Genomic DNA, 16,437 nt, shown 5'->3' on the forward strand with positions numbered 1-16,437 from the left:
AAAATTAACGGTCATTTGACAGACCCAATTACTCTGGAAAGAGGGGTGAGGCAGGGCTGTGCCTGGTCCCCCCTTCTGTTTGCTTTGTACTTGGAACCATTGGCCCAATATATTAGACAAACACTATCCATGGTGTTACAATTGATGGGATGGAACATAAAATTGCATGCTACGCAGATGATGTCCTACTATTTTTGACTGAACCAGAAATCTCTATACCTAATGTGATGCATTTCCTCAATGATATTGGTCCAATGTCTGGATACAAACTGAATATACAGAAGACTGAAATTCTTTCCTACTGGAGACCGCCGCTGATTTTTAGAAAGACTTACCCATTTAAATGGCAAACAGAATCTCTTAAATATTTAGGTGTAATTCTACATAAAGAGTTGGAGCAGTCATGGCCTAATGGTTAGTAAGTCCGAGTCTTGAGCAAGGCACCGAACCCCCAATCGCTCCCCAGGTGCCACAGCATAAAGGCTGCCCACTGCTCTGGGTGTGTATCACGGTTTGCAGTGTGTGTGTGTTCGTCAATACTCTGCTCCTAATGTGTGTGCACTAACTTGGATGGGTTAAATGCAGAGGACAAATTCCAAGTATGGGTTACCATACTTGGCCTTCACGTGTCACTTTCACTTTTAAAGATTTATCAACAATTTTAGAGAAAAACTATACCCCCCCTTTTCTCCAATATAAAGAAGGACCTTGATAAATGGAATCTTATTCCATACTTAAGTCTAAGTCAAAGGATTGAAACTATTAATTGATTTTTTCCCCAGATTCCTCTACCTGTTCCAGACTCTCCCAGTTTCTATTCCAAATTGTTTATTCGATGAGTGGAATAAAACAATCTCAAGATTTGTATGGCAAGGCAAGAAACCTCGTATCCGATTTAAAACCTTACAACTTTCATTTGAGTCATTTGGATGAAATTGAGAATCCCTGGGTAAAATCGGTGCTTACAACCTGGAAAAGAGCTGATCAAAACATACAAACTAAACAAAGATGTTAAAATCTTAAGCTGGTTGGCTTATGACCAAGATTTTGAATGACCCGAGATTTAAGGTCTGGGCCACAAAGGGTATAAAGATTTTTTACCAGATTGTGAAAGAAAATCAAATGAAAAGCTTTGATACGTTAAAGTAATCCTTTGGCTTGGAAAAACAGGACTTTTATAGGTATTTACAGGCAAGGAGTTATTATAACCAAGAAATTAAACAAAATAATGACCATTATAACCCTCTGACCGAAATCTTTATTAAGGCATATAAATCAGAACTTTCAAGGGGAATAATATCAAAACTATATAAATGTATTAACAATTTGGGAAATCATTCAACTCAATATATTAAAAATAAATGGGAAAAAGAAAGCAAATTCACTTTGACTAATGAGGAATGGGAGAATATATGTACAACACAATGGAGAACCACGAAATCACGTTTGGAAAGAATTTTGTTGGAAAAGTGTATCTCGTTTTTTTATAACAGCGTGTCAAAGCGCTCATTATTCACAGGGAAATGCTGAGTGTTGGATAAACTGTGGTTGTCAGGAGGCGCATCATTACCATGTGTTCTGGGACTGTCCTGTGGTTCAAAAATACTGGACTGAAATCAACAAAGTGCTGCAAATTGTTTTTGATGTCCCCATCCCATTGGATTTCAGAACTATGTATCTGGGCCTTAAAACTCCTGCCATGGACAGAGTTAACGGATATCTTTGGAGTATACTCCTGGCCCCAGGGAAAAAGGCCATCACAAAAAAATGGATGACACAAATTGCACCGACAATCAAGGACTGGGCAGACATTATGGACATAAGGAAAATAGAAAAGGAAAAAATCACATTCGGACTACATTTAAAAATGGACAAATTTGAAAGACTTTGGAAGAATTGGGACATTTATATTGGACTACACTTGCCTTAAGTTTCTTTTGATGCCTTGTTTTCTCTCTGGTCTTGTTCTGGGTTTTTTTTGTGTGTGTGTTTTTGTTAAATGTTTTAAATAATTAAAAAATTAAAAAAATTAAATATTAAAAAAAGGAAATCGTAGGGCTGTAATCTCAAGACCCACCTTTCGATTTGTGCACATGGTTTTGAACGAGGGCTGTAGATTGCCTCCAATGCTTTGTGGTCTGTGACCAGATCGAACTTCCGACCATAAACGTAAGGGTGCAATCGTTCACATGCCCACACTAGAGCAAGTGCTTCTCGCTCTGTTCGCGAATACCTTTGTACACACTCTGTCAAGCTCCTGCTCACATAACAAACAGGAACTGTTCCTCCTCGTTGGCCCTGCACTAGTACTGCTCCAATTCCCTTTGGTCCAGCATCGGCAATGACTTTTGTTGGTGCGTCCTTGTCAAAATAAGCCAGTGTTGTGGCCTCAGCCAACTTATCTTTGAGAATTTTGAAAGCTTTCTTTTGTTCAGTTCCGAAATGAAATTTGGTATCTTTTTTTGTCAGTCTGTGCAGAGGTTCTGAGATACTTGCAAACTGAGGTATGAAACGGCTACTATAGTCGGCTAAACCGAGAAAACTTCTCACCTCTGAAGCGTTTTCAGGCTCTCTTGCCTCCACAACTGCTCTCACTCTCTCTGCCGTTGGGCCTATGCCTTTCTCTGACAACAGCATGCCCATAAACACCAATTTGTCCATGTTAAACTGGCACTTCTCTACATTCAGAGTCAAGCCACCGCTTTCCAGTCTCTTTAGTACAGCATGCATTCTTTTCTCACGAGTCTCTTTGTTAGGTGCATGGATGACCATGTCATCTGATATGTTCTCTACTCCTTCGATGCCAGCTAGAACAGTGGCTATTTCTGCTGGTACTGCTCACTCGCTGACGAAACTCCAAACACCAGTCTTTTGAACCTACAGATGCCATTATGAACAGCAAAAGTTGTGATGTCTCTTGATTCTGTGTTCAATTCCAGCTGATGATACCCCCATTTCAGGTCTAGTTTGCTGAAAACAACTGATCCATTCATTCCTTGCAACAGTTCATCCACCGTGGGAATCGGAAACCTCCCACGAGTGATTGCAGTGCTTGCTTGTCTCATGTCCAAACACATCCTTATTTCCCCGTTTGCTTTGGGCACAATGACAACTGGATTTACCCAAAGAGTTGCTCCATTGACTTTCTCAATAATGTCCATGTGGAGCAGCTCATTTATTTTTTTCTCAACAGCCTCTCTTAGATGGAACGGAACGCATCTAAGGGGCTGTGCAACTGGAGTCACTGTGCGGTCTATGTGCAGGCTAATTTGTTTTGTGTTCAGTTTGCCTACTACGTGGAACAATTTGGGGTATTGCTGTCGTATCACTCACCGCTGTGACATTAGCTCCAATCCTCAGCACTCCTAATTCAACTGCTGTATCTTTTCCGAGCAGTGGCTCACCTCTCCCACAAATAACTGTAAACTCAGCTTTTGTGCTGCGTTTTCCGATTCCGACCTCACACCATAAAATTACTTTCACTGGCAGGGGTTCGCTTGATGAGTACGCATACAGTTTTTTTGTCTGATTTAGCAGAACTGCTCTTGATCTTTATTCCTTTCAGCATTTCCCACGTTCCTTCATCTACTATGTTGCTTGTTGCTCCTGAGTCAACTAACATGGGTAGTCTGACACCTTCAACTGAGAATGTTAATTTGTCCATGTTGCTCTGTTCTCTTACAACAAATGCAAACTCTTGATTTTTCTCATCTGATTCAACTCTTTTTACTGTCAGTTTTGAGCTTTCCTTTGTTTTACACATTTTTGCAAAATGATCTCTTCCATTGCACTTTCTGCATGATTTTCCACGTGCGGGACATTAATAATCTTTTGCAAGATGACCTGTCTGTCCGCATCTGTATTTCCTTTACTATATTGCATTCGTTTTTTCTGATCTCTTGCTACTTTTCTGGACACAAAACTAGCAGTCTCTTTCACTTCAGTCACTGGAGAAATGTGCATCGCCGCCATCTGCAGTTCAACACGTTCACACTTGCGCTGCGATTTCTAGAGTGGGAGCAAGTGTCAAATCCGTGCCTTCCTCTAGCAATTTTCTACGCACGTATTCGGAGTTGCGCCGACTCAAAACAGCGTCCCTTATTTGATTGTATTTATCAGCTCCAAAATCACAATCTTTTGCCGCTTGCCTTAAACATGTGACAAACTGTTGCACAGTCTGTCCCGTTTTCTGCTTTAGCTGATAGAACGTCTCTCTTGCGAACGCCGTGTTTACCTGAGGCACAAAGTATGCATTCAGTGCTGTTACTGCCTGCGCGTAGTCTGTTGGCCCTCCCGTGTCGGCGAGTGTGGAGAAAATATACAGCACGTCTGTCCCAGCATGGTGTAAAAGCAAGGCTCTCCGTCTTTGTTTTGTAGCATCGCTTGTCTCATCAGTCAGGATCAAACCCTTTCCATCGGCAAAGAGTTCTAAGCAATCTTGTCCACCGCGGACCCAACGTGGCTGGATCGCTGTAACAGTCGAACTTGGGAAAGGTACCGTCCATAGTTAACGCGCGCCGTCTATCTCAGCTAAACTTCAATTAACTGAGGGGGGGGGAAAAAAAGGACTGAGTCACGCGCGTCTAACTCACTTTCAGATTTAACTAATGAGTGAGTCCTTGTTTTAACATCCTCGTCGCCAATGTTATAACCTTTACAGTTATTTCGGATCAAACCACGCAGACACCAGATTGAACTTGCCATCCGTCTTTACTCCTCAATTGTTACGTGATGACGTTAATGACGTCACATCAATACACAACAGATATCTTTAATTATCATTCTGACCACGTTATAGGCTAATTATGACTCGTCGAAATACAATTGTACCTATCTAAAATATATTTATGGATAGTCAAACCAAAGTTTTATATGCTAAAACAGCTTGCGATGGGAAATTCAGTAAGAGATATCTTTAATTTAATTATAGTAAAATTATAATTTGAGATATCTCTAATTAGAATTATGCCTAGTACAAAATCAATTATAGATATCTTTGATTACAATTTCTACTAGTCAAAACACACTTGTAGATATCAGGAAAAAAAAATTTAATGGAAGAATATGACTAGTCAAAATCTCCCGCCCCCTCCTGTTTTGTTATTTCTCCCGGAAAAATCCCATAATTTGTATGGTCCAAACCTCGCTATATGAATAATCACATCAATTTATTATTCCAAGGTTGTCCAGTTTCCAGATCTTGTATGAAACGCATTCTACTCACACAATCGACACATCATACAAATTTCAACCCATTTGTGACCTCAACCTGGCAACCTACCTAGTTGCGCTGAATTGTACATGGGAAGTTGAATCAATCATGTGTGTCGGACATGGTGGGAACAGTGACGTTACTCAGCAGCACATTAAGTCACAACGGCACAATCGCGTAGCGGACGCACAGAAGGGCACACCGGCCATTTCGACCTTCAATGTAGCGTTAATGTACAAAGTTTAATACGTGAAATACATGTGTTTTTGTTACATGTTCCACAGTTATTGGAAATTTGATATCTTAAATGCATTTAATGACTAGTCATAATAAAATCTTAATTCTAACTGTAGATGATGATAACTTCAAACTCTTTGCAATTTTTCTCTGAGAAACTCCTTTCTGAAATTGCTCCACTATTTTTCGCCGCAGCATTGGGGGAATTGGTGATCCTCTGCCCATCTTGACTTCTGAGAGACACTGCCACTCTGAGAGGCTCTTTTTATACCCAATCAGGTTGCCAATTGACCTAATAAGTTGCAAATTGGTCCTCCAGCTGTTCCTTATATGTACATTTAACTTTTCCGGCCTCTTATTGCTACCTGTCCCAACTTTTTTGGAATGTGTAGCTCTCATGAAATCCAGAATGAGCCAATATTTGGCATGACATTTCAAAATGTCTCACTTTCAACATTTGATATGTTATCTATATTCTATTGTGAATAAAATATAAGTTTATGAGATTTGTAAATTATTGCATTCCTTTTTTATTCATAATTTGCACAGTGTCCCAACTTTTTTGGAATCGGGTTTGTAAATTCTGACTAGGGCATTCAATTCTAAAATGGCTTGGCATTCTTCACGTGCAGAGTACGACCCCCTTGAAGCATCATCAAGCATCTATCCGGCCATCTACATGAAAGAACGGCAAGAATGCTGATATTTCCACTGGACAAACCCTGTCTGCACCAATGAGTCACACTGGGGACAGTCAGTATGCAAGGACAATCAAATTTGTGCAGCCAAGCAGATAACATTGTTTAGTTTCCCTCTGTCAGCATCTTTATCGAATAGTTTATTACTAAACCCTCATTAAATTGCCAATTCCATTTCCGGATCCAAGCCTCCACTCGTTTGGAATAAATGAAGATACTATCTCAACAGCCATTTATGAGCGCAACTGATTCATATTATAGCCTACATTTAAGCATTCTGTCTAATTTCTTGTACTTTTATTGTGTAACAGCAGTGTGAACAGGATCATAAAATCACAGTAGTAGGCTATTTTTAGTTTTTTTTTTTTTTTTTTTTTTTTTTAAATGGATGCAACTTTTCAACAGCCCTGTGTGGAGCCCACACACAAACTGTACAATACTCATAATTAGGCCTAGGCTACTGCAGAAATCTGCAAAGTGTCTGCCGCGAATCTAGAACGTTGAAGGCGAGCAGAAATGAGATAGGCTACACTACAGCTCTCTGCTTGCAGCACGTCAGTCACGCTCATCGGGAAAGTAAGCAAAACACACACACAAACACACATTTTTATCAAATACAGCATTAATAGCGATTCACTTCCGCAATTTGGTACGTTTGCGTTCATATCAGAAGCGAACCATACCGGAGTTCACTTGAACCGCACCCCAGACCACCCTTTTTAAGCAGACTTGGGTACGGTTCGCAGGTGCGCTCCCGAGTTCAGAAGACAGTGTTCACATCATCCTAACGTACCGAACTCTGACGTCAATCGAACCCGGGTGCGCACCAAAAGTGCTAATGTGAAAGCACCCTTAATCACTGGCGCTCGCGTTTTGAATCAGTATCGCTAACGTTTCAATATTTTAGTGAATGTGAGCTATGCTCATATACTGATTTTAAATTGTAATTTTGGCAGCTCCTGAAATGGGTCATACCACTGATAGCACTGAGCAGTTTAAGTAAATAGAAAACTTGGCTAATACAAGGACACAGTTATTAAACTGAAATAACCTCAACATTATCAACAACAGTGAAATAACAGTGCATGATTTATCTGTCAATCAGACGCATGTAAAAAGAGTAGTTCGTTACTATAGCAACAGTGGGCTCCAGGCACATTTTTGGTAGAATGAAAAAAGAGCATTTTATTTAACATGTTAACCAGTACCCCACTTTATTTTTTTACTGGCACTTTTCTATTCATACTGTTTTAATCCCTCATTTCTCTCACTTACCCTTCTTTGCTTTTGCCCTTCTTAAAAAACATTTAAATTATTTTACGTGGACTTACTTTTCAAAATTAGTAAAAAAACTAATGCTTTTGGCAACAGGGATAGCTAGTATGTTTGCTTAGCATAGCGTCAATATCAATATGAGTCAAAATTGATCAGTGAACATATGCAGGAGCTCAACCAAACCTGCTACACGCGCAAGAACAAACCTCTTCCAGAAGCTCAAACGTGCTGCATAACACACAAGAATGAATCTCATTTGTTACGCAGCATGTTTGAGCTTCTGGAAGAGGTTTGTTCTCGCGCGTGTAGCAGGTTTGGTTGAGCTTCTGCATATGATCACTGATCAATGTTTATATGGGAGTAAAAGCCTAAATTAAATCTGTTCATCATATAAAGTGATTCTCTTCAAAAAATTTGGACTAAACCATTCGATTCATATGGATTAGTTTTCCGATCTCTTTATGAAGTTTTTGAAGCATCAAAGTAGTAGTTTCAAAGGCAGTCTATGGAAAGAAATCTGACAGCATTCTGTCATCAAAAATATCTTAATTTGTCTTCAGAAGAAGAACGAAAGTCTTACGGTGTGGAACGACATGACGGTGAGTAATAAATTACATAATTTTCATTTTGGGGTAAACTAACCCTTTAAAATAAAATAACTGTCACGATCACCGTCTGTTCCTGTCAGTTCCTGGACTCCATTTCCCATAATCCTCCCTGCCAATCACATGCACACTCCACACCAATCACCTGTTGCCACATACAGCTTAGCACACTACCTGGACTATACAAGACTCACACACACACCACCTGATTGCGAAGTCTTGTTAACCATTGTTGCAATTCTGAGCGTTTATATCCTGTCTGCCTGTTTGTTACCGATCCTGTCTGTTACCCGTTGTCGACCCGTTGCTGCCTACCTTTGATCCTTGCCTGGTATTCTGTTCTGTGAGTGTTTTCTGCCTGCCCTGACTATTGCCTGTATCCTGACTACGATTCTGCCTGTCCCTGCTGTTCCTGTTTGCCCCTGCTTTGACCCTGCCTGTACGACCACGTTCTTATTTAATAAAGCTTGCAAATGGATCCCCGCCTGAGTCTCGCTTCGTTACAATAACGTGTAAGCAGTTTAGGCAAGTAAAATGCATTAAATTCCTAAGCACTAAAGGGTTAGTTCACCCAAAAATGAAAATTATGTAATTTATTACTCACCCTCATGTCGTTCTACACTCGTAAGACCTAAAACACAAATTAAGATATTTTTGATAAAATCCGATGGTTTAGTGAGGCCTCTATTGCCAGCAAGATAATCAACACTTTCAGATGCCCAGAAATGTACTAAAGACATATTTAAAACAGTTCATGTGACTACAGTGGTTCAACCTTAATATTACAAAGTGACGAAAATACTTTTTTTGCGCCAAAAAACTAAATAATGACTTTTCAACAATATCTATTGATGGCCGATTTCAAAACACTGCTTCATGAAGCTTCAAAGCTTTACAAATCTCGAATCAGTGGTTCGGATCACGTATCAAACTATTGAAATTTCGAAACACTTATGATGTAACAAAGCCTCATTTACTGAGCAATTCGTGGGAACAGTGACGTTACTCAGCAGCACATTAAGTCACAACGGCACAATTGCGTAGCGGAAGCACAGAAGGGCACACCGGCCATTTCGACCTTCAATGTAGTGTTAATGTACAAAGTTTAATACATGAAATACAGGTGTTTTTGTTACATGTTCCACAGTTATTGGAAATTTGAAATCTTAAATGCATTTAATGACTAGTCATAATAATATGTTAATTCCAATTCCGACGAGTCAATATTTCAGAATAGATATCTGGAATTGGAATTTTGACTAGTCAAAACTAAATTCTGACTAGGGCATTCAATTCTAAAATGGCTTGGCATTCTTCACGTGCAGAGTACAACCCCCTTGAAGCATCATCAAGCGTCTATCCGGCCATCTACATGAAAGAACGGCAAGAATGCTGATATTTCCACTGGACAAACCCTGTCTGCACCAATGAGTCACACTGGGGACAGTCAGTATGCAAGGACAATCAAATTTGTGCAGCCAAGCAGATAACATTGTTTAGTTTCCCTCTGTCAGCATCTTTATCGAATAGTTTATTACTAATCCCTCATTAAATTGCCAATTCCATTTCCGGATCCAAGCCTCCACTCGTTTGAAATAAATGAGGATACTATCTCAACAGCCATTTATGAGCGCAACTGATTCATATTATAGCCTACATTTAAGCATTCTGTCTAATTTCTTGTACTTTTATTGTGTAACAGCAGTGTGAACAGGATCATAAAATCACAGTAGTAGGCTATTTTTAGTTTTTTTTTTTTTTAAATGGATGCAACTTTTCAACAGCCCTGTGTGGAGCCCACACACAAACTGTACAATACTACTGCAGAAATCTGCAAAGTGTCTGCCGCGAATCTAGAACGCTGAAGGCGAGCAGAAATGAGATAGGCTACACTACAGCTCTCTGCTTGCAGCACGTCAGTCACGCTCATCGGGAAAGTAAGCAAAACACACACACAAACATACATTTTTATCAAATAATACAGCATTAATAGCGATTCACTTCAGCAATTTGGTATGTTTGCGTTCATATCAGAAGCGAACCGTACCAGAGTTCACTTGAACCGCACCCCAGACCACCCTTTTTAAGCAGACTTGGGTACGGTTCGCAGGTGCGCTCCCGAGTTCAGAAGACAGTGTTCACATCATCCAAACGTACCGAACTCTGACGTCAATCGAACCCGGGTGCGCACCAAAAGTGCTAATGTGAAAGCACCCTTAATCACTGGCGCTCGCGTTTTGAATCAGTATCGCTAACGTTTCAATATTTTAGTGAATGTGAGCTATGCTCATATACTGATTTTAAATTGTAATTTTGGCAGCTCCTGAAATGCTCCTGAAAGGACGCAGTTATCAAACTGAAATAACCTCAACATTATCAACAACAGTGAAATAACAGTGCATGATTTATCTGTCAATCAGACGCATGTAAAAAGTGTAGTTCGTTACTATAGCAACAGTGGGCTCCAGGCACATTTTTGGTAGAATGAAAAAAGAGCATTTTATTTAACATGTTAACCAGTACCCCACTTTTCTATTCATACAGTTTTAATCCCTCATTTCTTTGATCGGACCTCTCACTTACCCTTCTTTGCTTTTGCCCTTCTTAAAAAACATTCAAATTATTTTACGTGGACTTTTTTTTTTTAAATTAGTAATAAAACTCATGCTTTTGGCAACAGGGATAGCTAGTATGTTTGCTTAGCATAGCGTCAATATCAATATGAGTCAAAATTGATCAGCAAACATATGCAGGAGCTCAACCAAACCTGCTACACGCGCAAGAACAAACCTCTTCCAGAAGCTCAAACGTGCTGCATAACACACAAGAATGAATCTCATTTGTTACGCAGCATGTTTGAGCTTCTGGAAGAGGTTTGTTCTCGCGCGTGTAGCAGGTTTGGTTGAGCTTCTGCATATGATCACTGATCAATGTTTATATGGGAGTAAAAGCCTAAATTAAATCTGTTCATCATATAAAGTGACTCTCTTCAAAAAATTTGGACTAAACCATTCGATTCATATGGATTAGTTTTCCGATCTCTTTATGAAGTTTTTGAAGCATCAAAGTAGTAGTTTCAAAGGCAGTCTATGGAAAGAAATCTGACAGCATTCTGTCATCAAAAATATCTTAATTTGTCTTCAGAAGAAGAACGAAAGTCTTACGGTGTGGAACGACATGACGGTGAGTAATAAATTACATAATTTTCATTTTGGGGTAAACTAACCCTTTAAAATAAAATAACGTGTAACCAGTTTGGGCAAGTAAAATGCATTAAATTCCTAAGCATTAAAGGGTTAGTTCACCCAAAAATGAAAATTATGTAATTTATTACTCACCCTCATGTCGTTCTACACTCGTAAGACCTAAAACACAAATTAAGATATTTTTGATAAAATCTGATGGCTCAGTGAGGCCTCTATTGCCAGCAAGATAATCAACACTTTCAGATGCCCAGAAAGGTACTAAAGACATATTTAAAACAGTTCATGTGACTACAGTGGTTCAACCTTAATGTTATGAAGCGACGAGAATACTTTTTGTGCGCCAAAAAAACAAAATAATGACTTTTCAACAATATCTATTGATGGCCAATTTCAAAACACTGCTTCATGAAGCTTCAAAGCTTTACAAATTTCGAATCAGTGGTTTGGATCACGTATCAAACAATTGAAATTTCGAAACACTTATGACATGACATAAAGCCTCATTTACTGAAATCATATGACTTTGGTGCTCCGAACCACTGATTCGAAACAAAAGATTCGTAAATCTGGGGGGAGTCGTGGCCTAATGGATAGAGAGTCGGACTTGTAACCCAAAGGTCATGGGTTTGAATCTCAGGACCGGCAGGGATTGTCGGTGAGGGGTGTGAATGTCCAGTGTTCTCTCCGCCCTCAATACCATGACTGAGGTGAGACCCTTGAGCAAGGCACCATACCCCCAACTGCTCCCTGGCCGCCACAGCATTGGCTGCCCACTGCTCAGGGTGTGTATGTGTCCACTGCTGTGTGTGTGCACTTGGATGGGTTAAATGCAGAGCACAAATTCCGAGTATGGGTCACCATACTTGGCCACTAAAGCTTTGAAGCATTGTTTTGAAATCGGCCATCACTAGATATTGTTAAAAAGTCATTATTTTGTTTTTTGGCGCACAAAACGTATTCTTGTCGCTTTATAATATTAAGGTTGAACCACTGTACTCACATGAACTGTTTTAAATATGTTTTAGTACCTTTCTGGGCACTGAAAGTTTCAATTATCTTTCTGGCAACAGAGGCCTCACTGAGCCATCAGATTTCATCAAAAATATCTTAATTTGTTTTCCGAAGATGAACAATACAGGTGTGGAAAGACATGAGGATGAGTAATAAATGACATCATTTTCATTTTTGGGTGAACTAACCCTTTAACAAGAAGAAAAAAAAAAGTTATATGGACATTTGTTTAAGGTTAGGCCTACGTGTTAAATATGTTTGTAAACATTTCACGTCTGTTGAAGTGTATAAATGTTTTTTTTTTTTTTCCCCCATACAACAAGTGACCGAAACGTCTGTTAGCCCTACGTAAGAAATAGCTGGAAGATAGTTAATAAAAACGACAGAGAATCATCCTCTGTAACTGTGAAAAACAGTTTCCTCTAGGTCAGCGGTTCCCAAACTTTTTTTCCTGCGCACCCCCTTCTATGTCCCAACCGGGCTGGCGCACCCCCAATCCCCACTTAAAAAAAAAAAAAAAACGCAACAAAGCTTTGTTTTATCGCCATATAAAGACTCATGTTTAATCATGCGCAAATAACCAGAACACGCACGACAATAACAACATCAACAAAGTTTCAATATAATGCAACAAAGCTACGCACAAGCTTCCACTTTTAAGAGGACGAGCGACAGACACAGGCTCAGTAACAGAAAGCACGGTTATTTTCACCCTCATCACTTCTTTTTTTGCCATCTCCTTCCCTCCCGCATCTTCTGACTCCCGCTCATTTTCCTTCTCTATTCTCTCCGTCTTTTTTGCCTCCAAATCCTCACTCTCTCTTGGTCCCTCTCTTCCTTCGTGACTAACAACTTTATCATAAGACGTCCCACTTGACAGTTTCCCTGATTTCAGCCAGTTAAGCATATTTATAATATATATGGAATGAATGAAACGAGTTGGCACGCATATAGCCTAGCCTGCAGTGCATAAAAGAAGAGCAGTGCGTAGAAGAAGACAGTAGCTGTCTTCTTCTACGTTTCTATCAAAAACTAATAAATTATAGTTTTTTATTTAAAATTAAAGCTATTACAAAGGAAATGTTTACTGTTCATGTTTTTTTATTGTATGGGAAAAATCCCACTTAAAAAAACAGACCGCCATTACATTTTTCCTCTCGCGTACCACACTTTGGGAATCCCTGCTCTAGGTCATTGCGACGTTGACTAACTTCAGATGCATCTCCCAACAGAGTCTGACTGCAGACGTGCGATGAGTAAGTGTGTGTTGTCTCCCGACGGGAGAGAGGGCGGACTGTGCCGAACGTAGGCACGTAATCTGAAGAGCGTAACTATATATAAGAGGGCTACTGACGGAGTAACGTGGTTGCATTATCCGTGGACATGGCTCGAGTTGAGACGTTTGAGTTTGATGTGGAGCAGGGACAGATGATGCAGATTTTGATCCGACATTGTCAAACCATGAAGCGTCAGGAGACACGACTGCGCTTGGCCACTGCGGCGCTGCTCGCAACATTCCTCGCGACTTTGCTGTGGCTACAGTTTCAACAACAAACTACTAAGGTAAGCTAACATACAAGACCAAATTACTCGATTTTGATTATAAACGCATTATTAATTCATTGTTAACAGCCTCTATCATTCAGGTGTAATAAAAAGGGTAGACGTTTTGAAAAAAAATCTCTGTAGGCTAACTCATGTAGGCCAGATGTTCTCCTGTTTTTCCTCAGGATGCATTTTCCGGTGCCCATTCAGAGGCTTTGGATACTGAAGGACCACCAATGAGACACTCTGTACATCTTGAAGGTATGTTTAATCAGTGGTAAATTATTTGATTATACTATCAAGTAATGCCACTTGATTTATGCATTTGCAATCTTGTACAGCCTATTGCCTTTCTTCAACACTGTCCACTTAATAAACACTTCAGACAAATACTGTGTAATTAGTATGAGCATTAGGCCTATTAAGTCTGTATGTCTTCAGAAATACTGTAGAAACATTTTTACGACCTAAGGTTAAATTACTATGGAAGCTTGTTTCCGCCACTGAATAAAAATAAAAAAGGTATAATTGCAACTTTTTATCTCACAATTCTGACTTTTTTTTCTTGCATTTGCTAGTTTACATCTTGCAAATTTGACTTTTTTTCTCAGAATTGCGTGATATAAACTCGCAATTTCGAGTTATAAAGTCAGAATTGTGATATAAAGTCAGAATTGTGATATAAAGTGTTTACTGTATATCATGCAATTCTGAGAAAAAAAAAGTCAAATTTTATAACACGCAACTGCGAGTTTTAGTTAAAACTGTGAGATATATAAACTCACAATTCTGAAAAAAGTCAGTATTTTTCCTCAGAATTGGACTTTATAACTCGCAATTGCAAGTTTATTTCTCAAAATTCTGAGAAAAGAAGTCAGAATTGCGAGCTTATATCTCGCAATTGTGAGAAAAAGTCAGAATTGGGGGGGGGGGGGAGTCAGAATTCTGACTTTATTTCTCGCAGTTGTGAGATTATATCTCACAATTCTGACATTATAACTTGCAATTCTGACTTTATTTCTTGCAGTTGTGAGTTTACGAGATGTAAACTCGCAATTGTAGAAAAAAACTCAGAATTGTGAGATAAAAAGTCGAAATTACCTTGTTTATTTTTTATTTATTGGTGGAAACAAGCTTCCATAAATTACAATGTAGATGTGTGTTTTGTAAAGTCTTGGTTTGACTTATGTTTTCTCTCTTAATCAGCTAGAAACCAGTTTGGTGATTGTTCAGAAGAACAGCCCATCAAGTGGGGCACTATGGATGATGGCATTGACTCCCAAAATTTTAAGCTGGAAAACCAAACAATCCTCCACGTCTTCACAAAGGGTCTCTACTTGATCAATCTAAGGATCTCTTACCGTGTAGTCTATAATCAGTGTGATCCTAATTCAGAGCTTTTGACTTTAGAGGTCAATGTCTCACAGAAGCATAGCAACTATGAAATAGAGAGAGAGGTTATAAGTGGTAAAGAGTCTATGTTTTGTAGAAATTTTTGGCTGCAGTCAATCACTTTGAATCGAGTTATCATGCTGGAATCTGAGACTACTCTCAGGGTGAAAATTAACAAGAAGAGTTGCAAGTTTGTCAACTGGGTAAGAAACAGTCACTTGGATGTCACTTACCTCTAGCTTTGGCTTTTACTAGGTTTTACTAGCCGATGCCATTAATGCGCATTTGAGGTTTGTTAGCATTAAGGTGTGCTTAATTTTTAATGACCTTATATTTAGGTTCGCATATATATGAGAATGTATAACCACTTTAATTAATTTTCTAGTTTGAGAGGTTTACTCTGAACCATAATGCTGAAATTGTTATTAAATAACATGACTACACATGTATGTACTATCCGCAAAAGAAGCAGTAGTGAATAATTAAGTGTCGTTGTACCAGCTAAATTGCACTAAAATGTTGGTAGCTAGAGAAACAATTTGCATGTTTTATGTTAAAACTTTTTGAATGTGCATTTATGAACTTATTCATGAAGAGACTTTTTGTTGTCATTTGATTTTAAAAATCAGATCTGTTAATTTTTAAACTTTTCTAAGTTGGAACCCTTCCTGTTTATTACAATGACCTCTATGTACCAATTGTATACATCTCCATTTCAGAATGCAATGTATTTTTGTGTGGTTTACTCATAATTATGTGGTTTTGTATTGAAATTCAAATAAATATTTGTTTGTAAATTTGTTTCAAAGCATCAGTTCAGTACTTATAAAATCACTGTCATACACAACAACATAAAATATACATACACTATATTGCCAAAAGTATTGGGACACCCCTCCAAATCATTGAATTCAGGCATTCCAATCACTTCCATGGCCACAGGTGTATAATATCAAGCACCTAGGCATGCAGACTGCTTCTACAAACATTTGTGAAAGAATGGGTCGCTCTCAGGAGCTCAGTGTATTCAAGCGTGGTAACGTGATAGGTTGCCACCTGTGCAATAAGTCCATTCCTGAAATTTCCTCACTACTAAATATTCCACGTTCAACTGTTAGTGGTATCATAACAAAGTAGAAGCTATTGGGAACTCAGCCACGAAGTGGTAGGCCACGTAAAATCACAGAGCAGGGTCAGCGCATGCTGAGGCGCGCAGTGCGCAGAAGTCGCCAACTCTCTGCAGAGTCAGAAGCGCC

At 39.1% G+C, this 16,437-nt stretch overlaps 1 long non-coding RNA gene across 1 annotated transcript; it reads left to right on the plus strand.

The window, feature by feature from the left end:
- The first annotated feature begins 8,153 nt into the window (after nt 1–8,153).
- LOC127512439 (uncharacterized) lies at nt 8,154–15,982 on the plus strand. The gene is made up of 4 exons (XR_007930198.1): nt 8,154–8,370; nt 13,477–13,807; nt 13,975–14,050; nt 14,996–15,982. It is a non-coding gene; the product is annotated as an uncharacterized LOC127512439 (long non-coding RNA).
- The last annotated feature ends 455 nt before the right edge of the window (nt 15,983–16,437 follow it).

This window comes from Ctenopharyngodon idella, chromosome 5 (assembly GCF_019924925.1).
Source record: "Ctenopharyngodon idella isolate HZGC_01 chromosome 5, HZGC01, whole genome shotgun sequence".
Classification (NCBI taxonomy): Eukaryota; Metazoa; Chordata; class Actinopteri; order Cypriniformes; family Xenocyprididae; genus Ctenopharyngodon; species Ctenopharyngodon idella.